The following is a 15785-nucleotide window of genomic DNA, read 5'->3' on the forward strand; positions in this document are numbered from 1 at the left end:
TCAGGGATGACTCCCCACCGGCCTCAAGTGCCACTGATCCCTCTCGGTGAGATGCCTTCGCCGGGATGCCCACCCCGGTGATGGAAGAGGTCAATGGTGTGGATGCGAGCCTCTCCCCTAGCACCATGACTTCCGAGGATCCCTCAGTCGTGTCCCCCTCCATTCGACCCACGTTGAGTGCCACCGCTTGGGCTGCCAATGGCATGGGTCAGGCCAATACCTCGGTCGACACTGCGGTGGCGCCCGACTGCGACCCATCCATCACGGGTGCCGCCACCTCCACCTGCGTCGGCGGAGTCACAACTGGCTACGCTGCCCCCATCACGGTCGGTACCACGAGCACGGTCGGTAGCCCCATCTGCCCCATCATTGCCAGCAGTACTGCGACTGTCACCGGCTACTCCACGACCGCCGAAGGTGCCCCTTGTGTGCCCGTGTCCGCCTATCCTGCCGAGGGCACCGGCGACACCACGGGCGGTGCCTGACCGATCGGCAACACGGCCACATCGGCGCTGCTCCCGCTCGATCTGGGCGTGACACCAACCGACGACCGCTGCCCTGGTTGAACGGTGAGGCTCTTCTTCGGTGCTAGCGCTAAAGGATTTCGCTGCCTACCGACTCTGCAAGGGACAAAAACAAAAGTTACAATGAAATCCGGCTAAAATAGGGAAAACAGAGGAATTGGTAACTCACCTCAGCGCTGTCGGGCGGCAGACGTGTTTGGGTGACGAATCCCCTGACCCTTGCTCTGCCTCATTGGAGCAAGGATGTTTCGAGCCCATCCCATGCTCCTAGGTAGAGGGGCTCACCCCTGATGGCTCCTAAGGCACATTGGCAGAACGCCCCGCTCCCCTTGGCTCTTGGGGCACGACGGCGGAGTAGCCCGCTTCCACAGGCTCCTGTGGTGCGACGGTAGAACCGCCCGCCTCTATTGACTCCTGAGGCGGGCCGGTGGTGCATCCCATTTCCGCCGGCTCCCTAGACGTGCTCGCCCCTCTGTGGAACGAGAATGGCCCCGATGCCTGCAAGGATGAACCGATACCTGTCAGCGCACCCTCATCCTCTAGGCTATCCCACTCGACACCATTGGCTACCTCCATCACCTCGTCATTGTCATCATCATCATCGTTGTCGTCGTCGTCGTCGTCAGTATCCTCCCCTCGTTCCCGCACTCACAGCTTCCGCTGCCTCTTCCTCTTCTTGTCCTCCTTTGCCTTCTTTAGTCATCGCCCTCATGGCCGAATCCCTTGGCGGCGGTGTTGGTTGATCCATGAGGATGAGGTCCCTCGGCTGGTCCCGCCCCTCTCAAGGTTAGTCTCGCGGGGTCAGAAAATCAGTTGAAAGAAAGGCAGGAGAAAGGGAAACTTATGAAGACGATGTAACTTGGTTCTAGCCACATCGGGGGATGCCCCGGCACTAGGTAAACGTAGTCGAGGGTGGCGCCCACGTCATCCCACAAAGGCTCCATCGTCTCCTTGATGCGTTGCGCGATCTCGGAGTTGGGAAGCGTTCCCTCGGCAAGCGTCGTTCCATCGAGCAACGCCTCAGGCACCATCGTGTATAGCGGGAGCGCGTGTGTCATCAACAGCGCCACCCGCCTTGCGTGGTAAGCCCCAATGACGCCCGATCCCTTCAGGTTGTTCTCCTTTAGGATGTGGATGGCGGCGATATCACTACAAGATTTTCGGTCTACTGCAACGCCGAAGAATTGCAACATAGAAAATTTGGTTGCTAGAGATTGTTGTATTACAACCATTCTAAAAAATGGTAGCGATACATGCCTTTAATACAACGGTTTTCAAGATGTTGCAAAGCTCTGTTGCATTTGGTGGACGATATTGCAATGGTGAAAAATGGTTGCAGTAGACTTGATTTTGGTTGCAATTGTGTGGTAGTACTGCAACTACATTTACGTTAGTTGCATTTGGTTTTGACTATTGCTACGGTTTTTTTTGTGTTGCATAAAATTTGACAAGTGTTGCAAATGCTAGATACTTAATGCAACGAGAACTCTTGGAGGCGAAGCAAAAGTGGGGGTCAATTGCAACCTTTTTTGGCAGTTGCAATATACTTTGATATTATTGCAAGTGCTAAATTTTATTGCAACGAAATCTATGGGGTCGAAGCGAAAATTGTGTTCAAGTGCAACGCTTATTTTTGGTTGCAATATACTTTGATAATTGCAACGAATTTAAAACTTAAAAAAAGTATGGAAAGAAAAGAATTGGGGACGCATATATTAAAATTAAAAAGTGCTCCCCACAGGATTCGAACCATGGAGCTCTGGTTCAGATAAAACCTTCTCCACCACTGCGCTATGTAGGTGTGTTCGTTGTAACTCAGGTTTTAATTTATTTGATATGATTGAAGACCTTATGAGTTATAAAACGCCCCAACCCTGGCCGCATCTCGGCATCTCCGTCCTTATGCCTGGTGTCTGAAACTTTCTGTTAAGTAGTAGTTGTTGTTAAGTACTTGATGTTAAGTATGCGTGGATGTTAATTAGTACTTGAAGTTGTACCGGGGTGGTTGGTCACTTTGTTAGCGATAGTAAATGCCTGACCGTGCACCATCGGTCACATGCACTACGCCAGATTCTTACAGCAGGATCGAGGGCATTTTTACTGTAAGGGCGGTTGGGGTTGGGGGCGCCCCCACAGTGTGCGTCCTCGGGCCCCAGCCGCCCCTACAGATGGCACTGTAGGGGCGGTTAGTAAGCTGAGCCGCCCCTACAGTTAGGGCTGATCTGTAGGGGCGGCTCAATCACCAGCCGTCCCTGCAGTGTCCACTTGTCTTTTTTCAAATTTCAAAATTTGAAAGGTTCAAATTTAGTCAAATGATAAGATAACCAAAATAAAAGTTGTAGATCTTGATGAGTTGAACAACTTTTACATTCATCACTTTTACATATGAAATCATTTAGGGTTTGAAAATTTGGTTTGAACTTGTCAAATTTCAAATTTCAAATTTTAAAATGTCTAAAACATTGTCACATCCAAGTTTGATTAAACTTAAATGCTGAATCATGATTTTAGAAATTTTTAGGAAAAAAAACCATCACATTTGGAGTTAGTAGGAGGGAGAACAACTAGTTACAAAGTTTACCCACAGATTAAAAAGATAAATCACACTGTTCTAGATGATCCTTACATGATCATAGTGAACAGTGTGATTTCTTTTTTTAATCTGTGGGTCAACTTTGTAACTAGTTTTTCTTCCTCATACTAACTCCAAATCTGATGATTTATTTTCCTAAAATTTTCTAAAATCATTCTCTATCAATGTATTTTGTTGGTTTTGTCAATATATACATATGAAAAGTTTGAGCAATTTAAATTTTGAATTTAAAAAAAATGCAACTTCAGACAAGATTTTGGTTCCCCAAATGATTTCAGCTGAAAAAGTGATAAATACCAAAGTTGAATAACTCATCAGGATCTACAACTTTTGTATTAGTCATTTCTTCATATGACAAAGTGGTAACGGCATTGTTCACAAATGTGACATATCTCTCGTAAGGTTTTATAAACTATATGAGACATGTGTAAGATTAGTAAATAATGTATGCTAAGAATTTGTCAAATGAAGAAATGACTAAAATAAAAGTTGTAGATATTAATGAGTTGAACAACTTTGGTATTCATTACTTTTTATGTTGAAATTATTTTGGGTCTCAAATTTTGGTTCGAACTTGTCATTTTTTAAAAATTCAAATTTGAAAGGTTTAAATTTTGTCAAATGATAAGATGACCAAAATAAAAGTTGTAGATCTTGATGAGTTTAACAACTTTTGTATTCATCACTTTTACATATGAAATCATTTAGGGTTTGAAAATTTGGTTTGAACTTGTCAAACTTCAAATTTCAAATTTTAAAATGTGTAAAACATTGTCACATACAAGTTTGATCAAACTTAAATGCTGAATCATGATTTTAGAAATTTTTAGAAAAAAAAACATCACATTTGGAGTTAATATGAGGGAGAATAACTAGTTACAAAGTTTACTCACAGATTAAAAAGAGAAATCACACTGTTCTAGATGATCCTTACATGATCATAGTGAACAGTGTGATTTCTTTTTTTAATCTGTGGGTCAGCTTTGTAACTAGTTTTTCTTCCTCATACTAACTCCAAATCTGATGATTTTTTTTCCTAAAATTTTCTAAAATCATTCTCTATCAATTTATTTTATTGGTTTTGTCAATATATACATATGAAAAGTTTGAGCAATTTAAATTTTGAATTTCAAAAAAATGCAACTTCAGATAAGATTTTGGTTCCCCAAATGATTTCAGCTGAAAAAGTGATAAATACCAAAGTTGAATAACTCATCAAGATCTACAACTTTTGTATTGGTCATTTCTTCATATGACAAAGTGTTAACGACATTGTTCACAAATGTGACACATCTCTCATAAGGTTTTGGTTTGGATGCGCACCGGAGGGAAGTCTCGCACCAAAGTCCACTACGAGAAATACCCTTATACATGACGGTTTATATGTGACCTTCTAAAAAATCATCATAGAATGCTGTAATTTGTGACCATTTATTTATCTCTACCCCTATAATACACCACTTTAAATTATTCTACAGCCACCAAACAAATCCCACCTCTACAGTCATGATCTAAACTACGTTCACTCCACAAAATACACACAGAAAAAAATAATATTAAAAACGTACACACCAAATTTACTCTCACATATTCTCTCTCTTTACTCAACCACGTCGGACGGCCCATATTCTTTGCATCTCCCACCTCCACCCCCGCCCTCCCGCGATCTCCCACGCGCATACGGTTGCAGGTCAGCCTCGCGTTGATTTCGGTTGCCCCGACGCCTTCTCCTCTCCCACACGCACGACTCACGGGCGTCGGTGATCCTCTCCCCAAGGCGCGACCAGGGCGACGGCCACCAGGGAAAGCCGGCCGCTGGCCCCAACGCCTCTGCCGGCGGAAGCAGCTGTGTCGCCCCTTCTGCGCCCCGCCGACACCGCCTCCGTCGAGGGGCTCGAGGCCACGGCCACATCACGCGACCCTAGGGACGCGCGGGCCGCCGCCCTCGCCGGACGAGGCCGCGCGGTGTCGCCAACGAGCGAGACGAGACCGCGGCAGGGCGAGCCGCCTCTGGGCTAGGCGAGGCCACGGCGGGGCGCGCGGTGGGCGGGGTTCCGATCTGGCCCTCGCCTCGCCGGAGGAGCTGAACGGCGCCGGGGGCAGCCACCACCAGCACCAACGGGCGAGAGTGAAGGACGGTGTGCGGCGTGTGGCGCGCTGGCGCGGGGCTGCTGGCGAGGGCGAAGACCGACGTGCGGCTGCGGGCGACGCGCCTCGCGCTCGATTCAGTTCACCTCAATCGCGACGACGCTGGTTGATCAATGCAGCCCTTCGCTACGTCTTCATTTGGCCCTTCGCCGGCGAGAACTCGCACCAGGTATTCTGGCCCCGTCTCTTCCCTTCATGCTATGCGAAACCGTGCACCCAAACTCCAATAGAAACTATCTGTGTCCAGATATGACCCAATTATGTCATAAATGTATTATGCCTGCTAACTTACTTCGCTTTTTTTATTTCAAATTATCGGTGTGCATGTGTACGCCCCTCCCCTATACTGGAACCACTGCTTGCCCATCCGCATCACCAGGCATTTCAGAAGGAAGGCTGTATGCAGGCTTGTAACTTTCGGTTAAGCTCATCAAGGCTTCCTTGGTTAGAGCCATAGCTGCTTCCTGCTGGATCCCCGGACGCCATGGATAGTAGCTACTTTTTGGGTGAGCTGGATGCGCTCTGGTTTTTTAGATGTTTTTTTGTTCTGTTGATCCTATGGTGATGGATATTATCCATGCCTTGCAGAAGTAGAGCGGCTGATTCAGGCTAAATGTTTACTTGGAGGGAGCGAGCAGCTAACGCAGCGGAATGAAACCTGAACGTTGAAGACGGTAACTCAGGTAAGTGATTTCAGTTCAGTTAGGGCCTAGCGTCCTGCAGTTGCAGTCTGTTTGATCTGATTACTTCAATTTGCAGGTAATTTGTTCTAAATTTTTTGATTCATCAAGCCACATATGGACAAGAACCGAGAGGCCTGTAGGCCGTAGGTTGCAGGTAATTTGTTCTAAAATTAGTCCGTGATAGGGTTCTAATTTTCTAAATTTCTAATTCAATATTTTTTTTGAACATGTTAGATGTTGCATAAGAAACAGTTATCTGGTGCTCAGAATAGGAAAAAAAATTGATCTCGATACTATTCTTGAAGATTTTGCATCAAGAAATGCCCAAAGGCTGTTTTTTTACAAAGCACTGAAGCGCTATAGTTTTATTTGAGGTAATAATCATAATAGTTATTTTACTGTTCTTTTAGCTTCTTCGATGTACTGTCATTTTTTTCATGAACTAAATATATGGTGCGCCTGAGTAGCAAGCAGCAAAGCCAGGAGCAACGCTGCAGTGCAGTGCAGTACTGGGCGCCAACAGGAAGCTGATGATGCAAATGCAGAGTTCTTCTGCTGCTGCACCAAGCAAAGCACTGCTATTATCAGGCTCCACGAAGCAGGTGTATTTGCTTTTTGTTTGCTCAGCCTCTGTAGTTCAATGATGCGATTTTGATTTTTGAGCGCCTTTTTGCGTGAAAGATTTATTTGTTTTTTTCACGTGGTGGATTTAGGGACTGCATGGATGACGAGTCGCTGCTCAACCAGAAGGGACTGGAGATGATTCTAGAAGCTGCAAAGTGCATGTGGGGGATCCGACCATGGAGGAGGTGCCTCCCACGGCAGATCCGGCGGCAGCGCGCAGCCCCCGTGCTAGGCGGTGTCGAGAAAGGACGGCCAGATGCGAGGGCAACGAGGACGACGAGCATAATCAGGTACACCTTCTCTGTCCGCTCGTGCTGTGTTGGTCCTCGGCTCCCCACATCATCTCGTCTCTCCTGCAGGGTGCGTCGAGATCCTTAGGCTCCTATAGATGCTGGTGTCGAGCAAGGACGGCCAGATGCTGAACCTCTGCACCTGTCGATTGAGGTCAGTGCATGCTACTAATCATGGAACAGAACTATGCTGAAGTTTTTCGCTTGCTTGCTTGAGCCACGTATTGTAATCAATGCAGGAATACTTGAATTGTTTGATTAAATGCCTATAAGAACACTCGTCTAGATATCTGTTAGCATTTGTAATGTCATTGCAACATTGAAATTTCACGCCTATTTAAATTTCTGCAGGAGAGGAGGATAGTGCTCTGACCCAGCCTGAACATGCTGGTCTTGACTTTGATGCAAACACTCAATTTCAATGTCAGTGCTGACTCTATTGTCACATGAGAAGGTTCCTAAAGGCAGCAAAAATCTTAGAAGAAGGTGAGATACTATACATACTCCTATTTTTGTGATAGCTGAATGGAGATATACAGTCATCTTTCTATTGAGGATAGTAAGCTCTTTACATATTTTCATTGAGATCTTGTTGGACTTGTAGAATAGCTGAATGGAGGTATGCAGTCATCTTTCTATTTGCTTCATTGCACAGTCTGTTTGAACTATTTAATTAGTTTCAAAGCTTACTGATAAATAGATGACATTTCTTTTTTGAATCTTTGACAATTCTTTTTTTAAGCTTACTCGTAATGAGTCTGATGTAGTATTGACTTGTGATGTTTCATCCAGTTCATCCATTTTCATAGTCACTAAATTAAATATGCATATCAAAATCCCACAAAACCCTGATTTCTGAATTTGGTTTAAATGTGCAGATCATGACAAGCTACTAACGCTAATTGCAATCTTAGCTGGCAAGCTACAGGTACATATCTCCATTTTCTTGGAACCGTGAACATTCTTACATGTATTTTTGTGAACATTCAATCATGTGAGCATTACTGAATTATTACTGCTTGTGCTTCACTATGTGAAGTTTAATGAGAATTTGAGAGTTGGTGTGAAACTGAATTATTGCAAACTGCAACAGGAGGAAGCCCTCATTGAATCGTTTGGACGGCTGCAAGATAGACTAGAAGCTCAAGAAGTTGAAAGGGAAGCCGAGAGGCAAGAACATAGGCGTCAGCTTGAACAGATGAAGGAAAGGGAGGCTGATAGAGAAGCACTTAGGCAAGCTATGTTAATGTTGCAAGCAGCCCAACAGCAAGCTTCAGTACAAAAGGTAATATTAACAACATCTATGTTCTCATAGTTTATTGAACTAAAAATCATGATCTTGAACCCAATTCGAAATGCAGGCTAGCACAATTGTGGAGCCAACTGAAAATGTTGCTGCTGCTGCAACAATTGAGGGGACACAAAATGTAACAACTACAATGGGAGAACACATGAAGCATAGTCAGCAGGTAGTTTGATGATAATTGAAGAATGTTTAATTGTAACATGCATGTCATATTCTTGTCAAGGGGTGTAATTTTTACCACCAACCATTTATTTTTAGGTTACCCAAGAAACCAGCCAGCCAGAACAACAACCCCCTTCTTCCGCAGCTGAAGAACGTCTCACTAGAGGGCGCATGACTAGAAGTAATTTGGCAGCGAATTCGGGTGCTGTTTATACTACAGCAAAGCAACTGAAGGAAACTGCGGCTAGGAAAAGATCTGCATTGTCCAAAAAGAATACACCGGTACTATGTGAAACCTTTTATCTCTCTTTGCATTAAAAAGGAACATATAGTCCTTTTGGAGAAGTACATAGCTATTCTTTTGTTCTGCTCCTAAATATGGTCCAGGCTTAGTTTCCTCTTGCTGATTAGAAATATATATGGATGTGTTTGTGCTCATAAAATGTCTTGGGAGGCAGCTGCATGTATGTTTATATTTGCTTTACGCTTCAAAGTTCATGGTTGATAGTACTGCAGCTCACAGAACTCTAGTACTGCAGCTCGTGTTTTGCTTCAGTGTTCAATTAGCTTTGCCACCACTAGTCTCAGTTTAACTAATGCATGTCAATGATTTTTTCAGGAGGAATCTTGAGTTTGAGAAGGAGCATGCGAATGGTGGGACGATGGCCAACATACATATCAAGGGAATCTTTGCTGCTACAGTAGACATTAGTCTTTTGATTCGAATGAGTTCAAACAGTTGTCTGTGCTTAACACATTATTATGTGTTAAGCTATCTACTTGTGTTCTCATTTAGTTTGACACTCGGTGTGTTTTGTTAAAGATTTTGTATGAACAAATTATATTTTGTTTTAATGGATGTCGATGCTTCCTTCATTATGTATTTGTCGTTTTGCGATTATTAATTTAAGCTACCAAACAAAGTGTCGCAACATGAATTATTAATATATTAATCTGGCGTTGCAATATATGATGGCACATATAACAACCACATTTAGTCGTGGCAATAGGTACGATAATTGTGGCAATAGAGAAACTATCTCTTGCAACTACAAAAAGATGACGGTGGCAATAGAGGAATCTACCTATAGCAACCAGATAGTTAGTAACGTGGCAATAGATGACCTGTCTGTAGCAACCAACCTAAGTAACGTGGCAATAGCCTATGCCATCTATAGCAACCATTCAGAAACGTGGCAATATACGACCTCTCTGTAGCAACCAACCTAAAGAGATGTTGCAATAACCTAAGCCACCTATAGCAACCATTTAGGCGACGTGGCAATAGAGAACCTCTATTGCAATGCTTTCTCTGCGTAGCAACAACCACGATTGCAACACCTGTGTTGCGTTGCGCTTGCATTGTGTTGCTACACGACCAGCGTGTCGCAATACGTATCGCTAGCAACGCCTAGTTCGTTGCAATTGATACTATTACCACACCCATAGTGGTTGCAATTGCTTTTGTTACAACACTCACCAGGTGTTGCAAAAGCATCAAAAGTGTTGCAATAGAGGGGCTGTGTGTCGCAACTAAAATGTAACCCATTGCATTATGCTATTGCTATCCTTACAAGTGCAACGACATTTAACCAAAAAAATTGGTAGCAAAATTACTATGGCTACCATTTTTTGGTCTTTTGCTACACTTTTTTGGCGTTGCAGTAGACCGAAAATCTTGTAGTGTATGGTCCCGTATCTTCTTCTTGTCCTTCTCCAGGACGCCCCACTTCCTCCATGGCTCCAGGCCCTCCTCGATCAGGCGCCCGGTGAACTTCGGCAGAGGGGCGGCGGCGTCGTTCTTGAGGTAGAACCACTGCGAGTGACACCCCTTGTTGGACGTCGAAAGCCGCATCAATAGGTACTCACCAACCCGGTTGTTCCAAAGCTGAATGCCAGCGCACCCCATTGGCATGTGCAGATCCGGCTTGCTGCCCTTCTCCCTCTTCTTCTGGAGGTTAACGGTGAAGAAATACCTCCATAGGTCGAAGTGAGCACTGATCCCTAGGAATCCTTTGCACAGCGTGACAAACACCACCATGTGTTGGATCCCATGGGATTGAGGTGCTGCAGCTAGATCTGGTAGTAGTGCAGCAGCCCCCGAAGGAATTTGTGGGCAGGGGTCGTGAGCCCGTGCTCATGGAAGTGGACGAACGACACCACGTAGCCGTCAGGCGGCGACAACACGTCCTCGTTGCCCGGCAGCAACCACTCCTAAGCCGCGGTCCGTGCGTGGTGAAGACCGCGATGGATGAGGCCCTCCATGTGCTAGAAGGTGATGTCGGAGTAGCACCACAGATCCATTAAAAGCGAGGGCGGATGAATGCGAGCTTGACGACGGCGGAGATGCGGAGGCAAGAAACCCTAGCGATTGGCGGCGGCGGCGTGGCTATGAAGCTAAGGATGTATGCGTGCGTAAGAAACACGGAGGGATAACCCTTTGGTTTTATAGGGGCGACGAGTGCGAGGAAACCAACCGTCTGCCTAGATCTCCACGCCCACCATGACCTGTCACCACGTCTCGTCACGGGGCATGCGCACGCAACCTCTGGCCATCCCCTCGGAAAACATGCCAGACATTTCGCCTCCCCGAATGGACCACAACCCGCCATAGGTAAGAGGGATACGGAGCGTGCACGTCTCGCCGTTACCCATGCCCTCGACATATCACTCCAGGGAATTCACGTCACCAACAGTGATGGACGCGTGGTCATTATGTCGTCTACTCCCCGTACGGCCGCTGACCAGCATGCTGGTTCACCGCATCACCCGCCGAGACGGAATGGGACGCCACGACCCGCTGACAGCGCTAGGGCGTGGCATCAATGGCGAGCAGGCGCCCGACATGGAGCCGTCTCTGTCACCGTCTATAGTGTCGGTGGGGCCCGTATAAAGGAGAAGCAAGGCCGACGGTCCTGGAGGCCTTCTTCTCCTTGACTTTTCTCTCTCTCTCTCTCTCTCTCTCTCTCCTCTATAACCTGTCCTTCCACTTGGACTATAAAAGAGGAAGCAGGACGCCCCACGAAGGGCACGGTCGTACACAACTCTTCACGCCCGTAGATATCAAAAGCACACGACTCACACACCATAGACTTAGGACTCCATCCCTCTCTCGCCCGTTTGTAACCCCTAATGTAGACTTTCAGTACTAGTAACGCGAGCAGCAGCGACGAACTGGACGTAGGGACTTTCTGCCCGAACCAGTATAAACCTCGTGTCCTCTAAGCACACCATCCGAGCCAGACGTACAATCTAGAAATTTACTAGTTAGTGACTCGAAACACCGATAGTATGTGAATGTTATGTGATGTGGAATGTTTGAGGTTTACAGGAGTCGTCCATTGGCATGGAATGAAATTGACATTTTACAGCAACTGGTTGATTTTTGATGGGGGTATAGCATGCCTGCACGGTTGGACTTTTTTCACTGGTTCTGATTCTCTCTCTCTCTCTCTCTCTCTCTCTATATATATATATATATATATATATATATATATATATATATATATAGAAGAAGTCCCCACATAATTGGCTGGTGATTTCATTTTACTGTTTGTTTGAACTTATCAGCCATGGTATTTTTCTCTTGTAACAAAACAGCATTAGCCAACTTATCAGCTGTAACAATCATCAGCCGAACAGCTTAGCAGGAGGAGCTAGGATTGGCTGAGAGCCTGATATGAGATAAGAGATGCTGGAAGGAAGGGCAGCATGCCAGCATCGATCCACCCACAGCCACAGTGAACACTGAACACAGCTAGCAGCACTGGTGGCGGTGCTCTCAAGTCAAAAGATGGACAAGACAACAAGGGACCGACTACCTACAAGGCTACAATGCAAGGACAAGCAAAAAAGGAGTAGTGTCATCTCTCTGACTGTTGACATGCCTCCCTCCTCAACAACCCCTCACCAAAACCACATGCAGTGTTGTTAGGACGACCGACAATCATTCATTCACATCTCTCTTTCCCTCTCTTATCTGTTCTCTCTACTCCATCTGACCATCTCCACAGATGATGATATATAGGGCATGGGCGCATGGCATTTCCATGGTTGCCAAGTACTTCTGTAATCAGATCAGGTGCTAATTGCCGTTTAGACAGAGCTACAGCGTAGCTCCAAGCTCCGATGCAATGCACCACGTACTAATCGCGTAGTTTCCACAGATGCTAATTGCACGGTGGCATCCAATCTTTCTTACTAATCCTACCGACGTAAGGCATGTGTGGACAATGTAATGCTCCTCAATTAGATTGTAGCACTAGCATCAATTAGTGACGAATGTCCAGATATTATACAGTTGCAGTTCTATTTTGCAAACGGAAGCACAAAACTTCTTCCTCTACCTTAGCTTCTTCTTCCCCAAAAGAAGAGATGCAGCATGTTCGTCCAAAACAAGTGTCCAAATATAGTTTACCAATACTATTAACCAAATGAACTTGTTTACAAGTTGCTTATTTTTATGTTTGTGAAACTCAGACCGGCACAAATATGCCCAATGGAACCCTCTTGGGCCTTGGCTAACTTTTGTTTCTGAAGGCCTACAGGCACACACACGCTCGCGCGCATCTATGAATGAACGCATACGCATGCGCATGTACGTCTTAGTCTTTACCTAATATGAACAGAGAGCTTGAAGAGACAACCAAAGCAATATACATGCCTTTGTTCTCGGACGGAGCTGCGGCCCGTTTCTTTCTCATCTTTCCACAAAATGAGGCCCACGATCACACTTCCCTGACTGGGTTATTTCTATTTTATTTATTACAGCTCGATCAATGTCAAAAGTAGGTGCCTTAACTTCAAAAAAAAAAAGTACGTGTCTTGTCCGTTCCTGCTTAGCCTAGGATACCTGTTTTTGGCAATAGAGTTAAAAATTTGCTTTGCCCGGCACACTAGTTTGACTTGGCAAGGTTTTCCTTGCCCGCAAGGGCGAGCTGAATCCACTCTGTCCAGTGGGCAAGATTTGATCGCTCTGTTCGGCGGTTCCGTCAAAGCAGTGGAAGGGGGAAAGAGAGAACATGACAAGACAGGAATCAAACAAATAGCTTCGATAATGCTTGGCCACGGGCATCCACCCCATCCGGACGCCGTGCCTCACTCGGCCTCGCTGCTCTCCTCCGTGGCGCTCGCTCCCGCCCGTGACGCGCGCCCCACCCACGACGCTTGCTCCCTCCCTTCGCCTGCCTCGCCCGTCAAGCGCCCCACCCACGCAGGTTCGCCGCCTCCGGTCGAAATCGGTTTCCCGTCCAGACTAGCGCCGCCTGCCGCGGCTGCGCACCCATCCGCCTGCTGCAACCACTGCCGAGGCCCATGCCACCGATGAGCTTCGCACCGGCGACCTCCGCGACACTCCATGGCATCGAGTTCCACGCTGACGTTGCAACCGTATGTTTTCAAATTTATGTTTCATGTGTTTCATCTGTATGTTTCATCTAGATGTTGCAAAAGTAGATCTGGTGTTGCGTATGTTGCAATGGCTACACACGTATGTTGCAAGTATATGTTTCAGTTGTTTCAGACGTGTGATGCAAATGTATGTTTCAAATGTTTCAGCTGTTTCAAATGCATGTTGCAAGTGTTTCATCTTGATGTTGCAAGTGTTTCTGGATGTTGCAATGACTATATAGGTATGTTTCAAGAGTATAATGCATATGTTGCAATGGCAGGACGGATGTTGCAGAGGAGATGAGATGTTAGGACGCGGGAAGAGGTGCGACGAAGATAGAATGTGGCGGAGGACAGGGCACGGCTGGGGATGACGCCACGACAAGGGCAGGAGCGCGTCGCGGCAGGGAAGGATGCGGCAAGGGGCGTGGGATGGGTCGCGGATAGGGGGACGCGGTCGCTGGCACAGGATTGGTCGCAGGGGGCTGGGCGTGGTCGCTGGCGTAGTATCTGATGCGGGCGCTGGACGTGGCATGCTATGTGGGGTGTAGGCACCAGAGCTACGTTCGGATGCGAGCTAGCATCTGGATGTCCGGATGCTAGCCACGCTGAAATAGCTTTGCTTGCTTTGCCTATTCTTGCTCGGCGGGGAGAGCGGAGCAAGGCCAGGAGAGCTCAATAAAGGTCCAAGTATATCAGCCAATTTAATTTTTTTAACTAGCTGATGAAGAATTTGCAAATTAATAAAACCCGGTGGATGAATTTTCCATCTCCTGGGGAAAAGACTATCGTCTCCTACCAGATAAATTCCTAATTCGCCTTTTGGAGCTTCTACTTTTACATAAAGCTCTTGCTTTAATAATTCAAAATTTTGCGAAGGTTTTTTTTACCAAGAAATCGATATTCAAAATCATTCCATTCGGGATTCTTTGCTTTCTTAAAGCGTCGGGCTTCTAAATTCTCATAAGGTCCTCCAGGAATTTTCTCTACAGCCTGTTGAATAATTTTTATGGATTCCCTCATTTCACCGACTCGTACTAAATAGCGAGCTAACGAATCTCCTTCTTTTTGCCATTGCCGGGTACCTTCTTATAGCAGTACCAGCCAAGAGGTTCCTACAGATTGATTTGAATAGAACACTATAGATTCTTGACAACCATTTCTATTAGATGGACAAATAGAATGTGCTTATCTCTTTCCTCTCAATTGTTTTCAGTAATTCAATATTGACATTTTGTGATTAGATCAAAAAGATTACTGCCACTCAGATCATTTCCAACTTCCTGCTCAATCAACCTCCTTAGTTGAAAACAATTCCTACTAAACTGGGATCAAGGGGAACCACCATGAGCTAAACTGGGATAGGAAATCCAGAAATGCAAGAAAAGAGAGGAATGCTATATAATCCATTTTGCCGCTCATCCTCTTTCAAAGCTAAGTCCCTATGCATGAATATGAATGAAAAACCAAATGAAAATGAATCAACCTTACCCTTCCCTTAATGTTTGTAACGTAGGCATGTGTTAAGCTAATGGATTTCTATTCAGTACTTGCTTACTACCTTTCTAGTTGACAGGGACAGGCCTTCGTCGGAGTTGAAATAAGAGAAGAATGAAGGCCTTCATAAGGAGTTATAGATAACCCAGTCATGGAAGTTAATTAGTTAAGCCAAGGTAGGTAAGTAAAGATTGGAGTGATGGGAAAGACTATCTGTTTCCTGTAGATGAGCTAGGCAAAGAACGTTCTCAAGGAATATATCTATCATATTAATAGCTCGTCTCGTATTGATGGATAAAGATGCGAACCCTTTGCCAAGGAATAAGAGTGTTCTTGGGATCCAGCTGCTTTCAAATCTCTATACTTTACTACAACTAGATTTCACAAAGGAGAGCTTTAGGGCTATGTTTTCAATGTGGTGATAAGTGGGCATCAGTGTAAAACGAAATCAAGGTACACATGTTGGTAGGCAGTGAAGAAGGTGAGTTTGAGGTTGGTGACAGTAGTGAACCAGTTGTAGAGGGTGTGGATGTGAATACAGTGCAAGTAGAAGAAGTTGAAGCTAATGAG

General features: G+C 45.6%; 2 long non-coding RNA genes across 4 annotated transcripts; both read left to right on the forward strand.

Annotated features, from left to right (window-relative positions):
* The first annotated feature begins 5120 nt into the window (after positions 1-5120).
* Positions 5121-8065, forward strand: LOC136509237 (uncharacterized). 3 transcript variants are annotated; one of them, XR_010772283.1, is made up of 10 exons: positions 5121-5434; positions 5645-5771; positions 5854-5948; positions 6025-6102; positions 6183-6322; positions 6416-6862; positions 6932-7016; positions 7214-7348; positions 7741-7790; positions 7956-8065. It is a non-coding gene; the product is annotated as an uncharacterized lncRNA (long non-coding RNA). The 3 variants fall into 3 exon arrangements; XR_010772284.1 differs by lacking the exon at positions 5121-5434 and having other exon boundaries at positions 5600-5771; positions 6416-6550; positions 6662-6862; XR_010772282.1 differs by lacking the exon at positions 5121-5434 and having other exon boundaries at positions 5600-5771.
* On the forward strand, positions 8064-8597 carry LOC136509238 (uncharacterized). Its single transcript, XR_010772285.1, has 3 exons — positions 8064-8147; positions 8224-8331; positions 8427-8597. It is a non-coding gene; the product is annotated as an uncharacterized lncRNA (long non-coding RNA).
* Positions 8598-15785: the final 7188 nt, after the last annotated feature.

Source organism: Miscanthus floridulus, chromosome 15, assembly GCF_019320115.1.
Source record: "Miscanthus floridulus cultivar M001 chromosome 15, ASM1932011v1, whole genome shotgun sequence".
NCBI classification, from domain to species: domain Eukaryota; kingdom Viridiplantae; phylum Streptophyta; class Magnoliopsida; order Poales; family Poaceae; genus Miscanthus; species Miscanthus floridulus.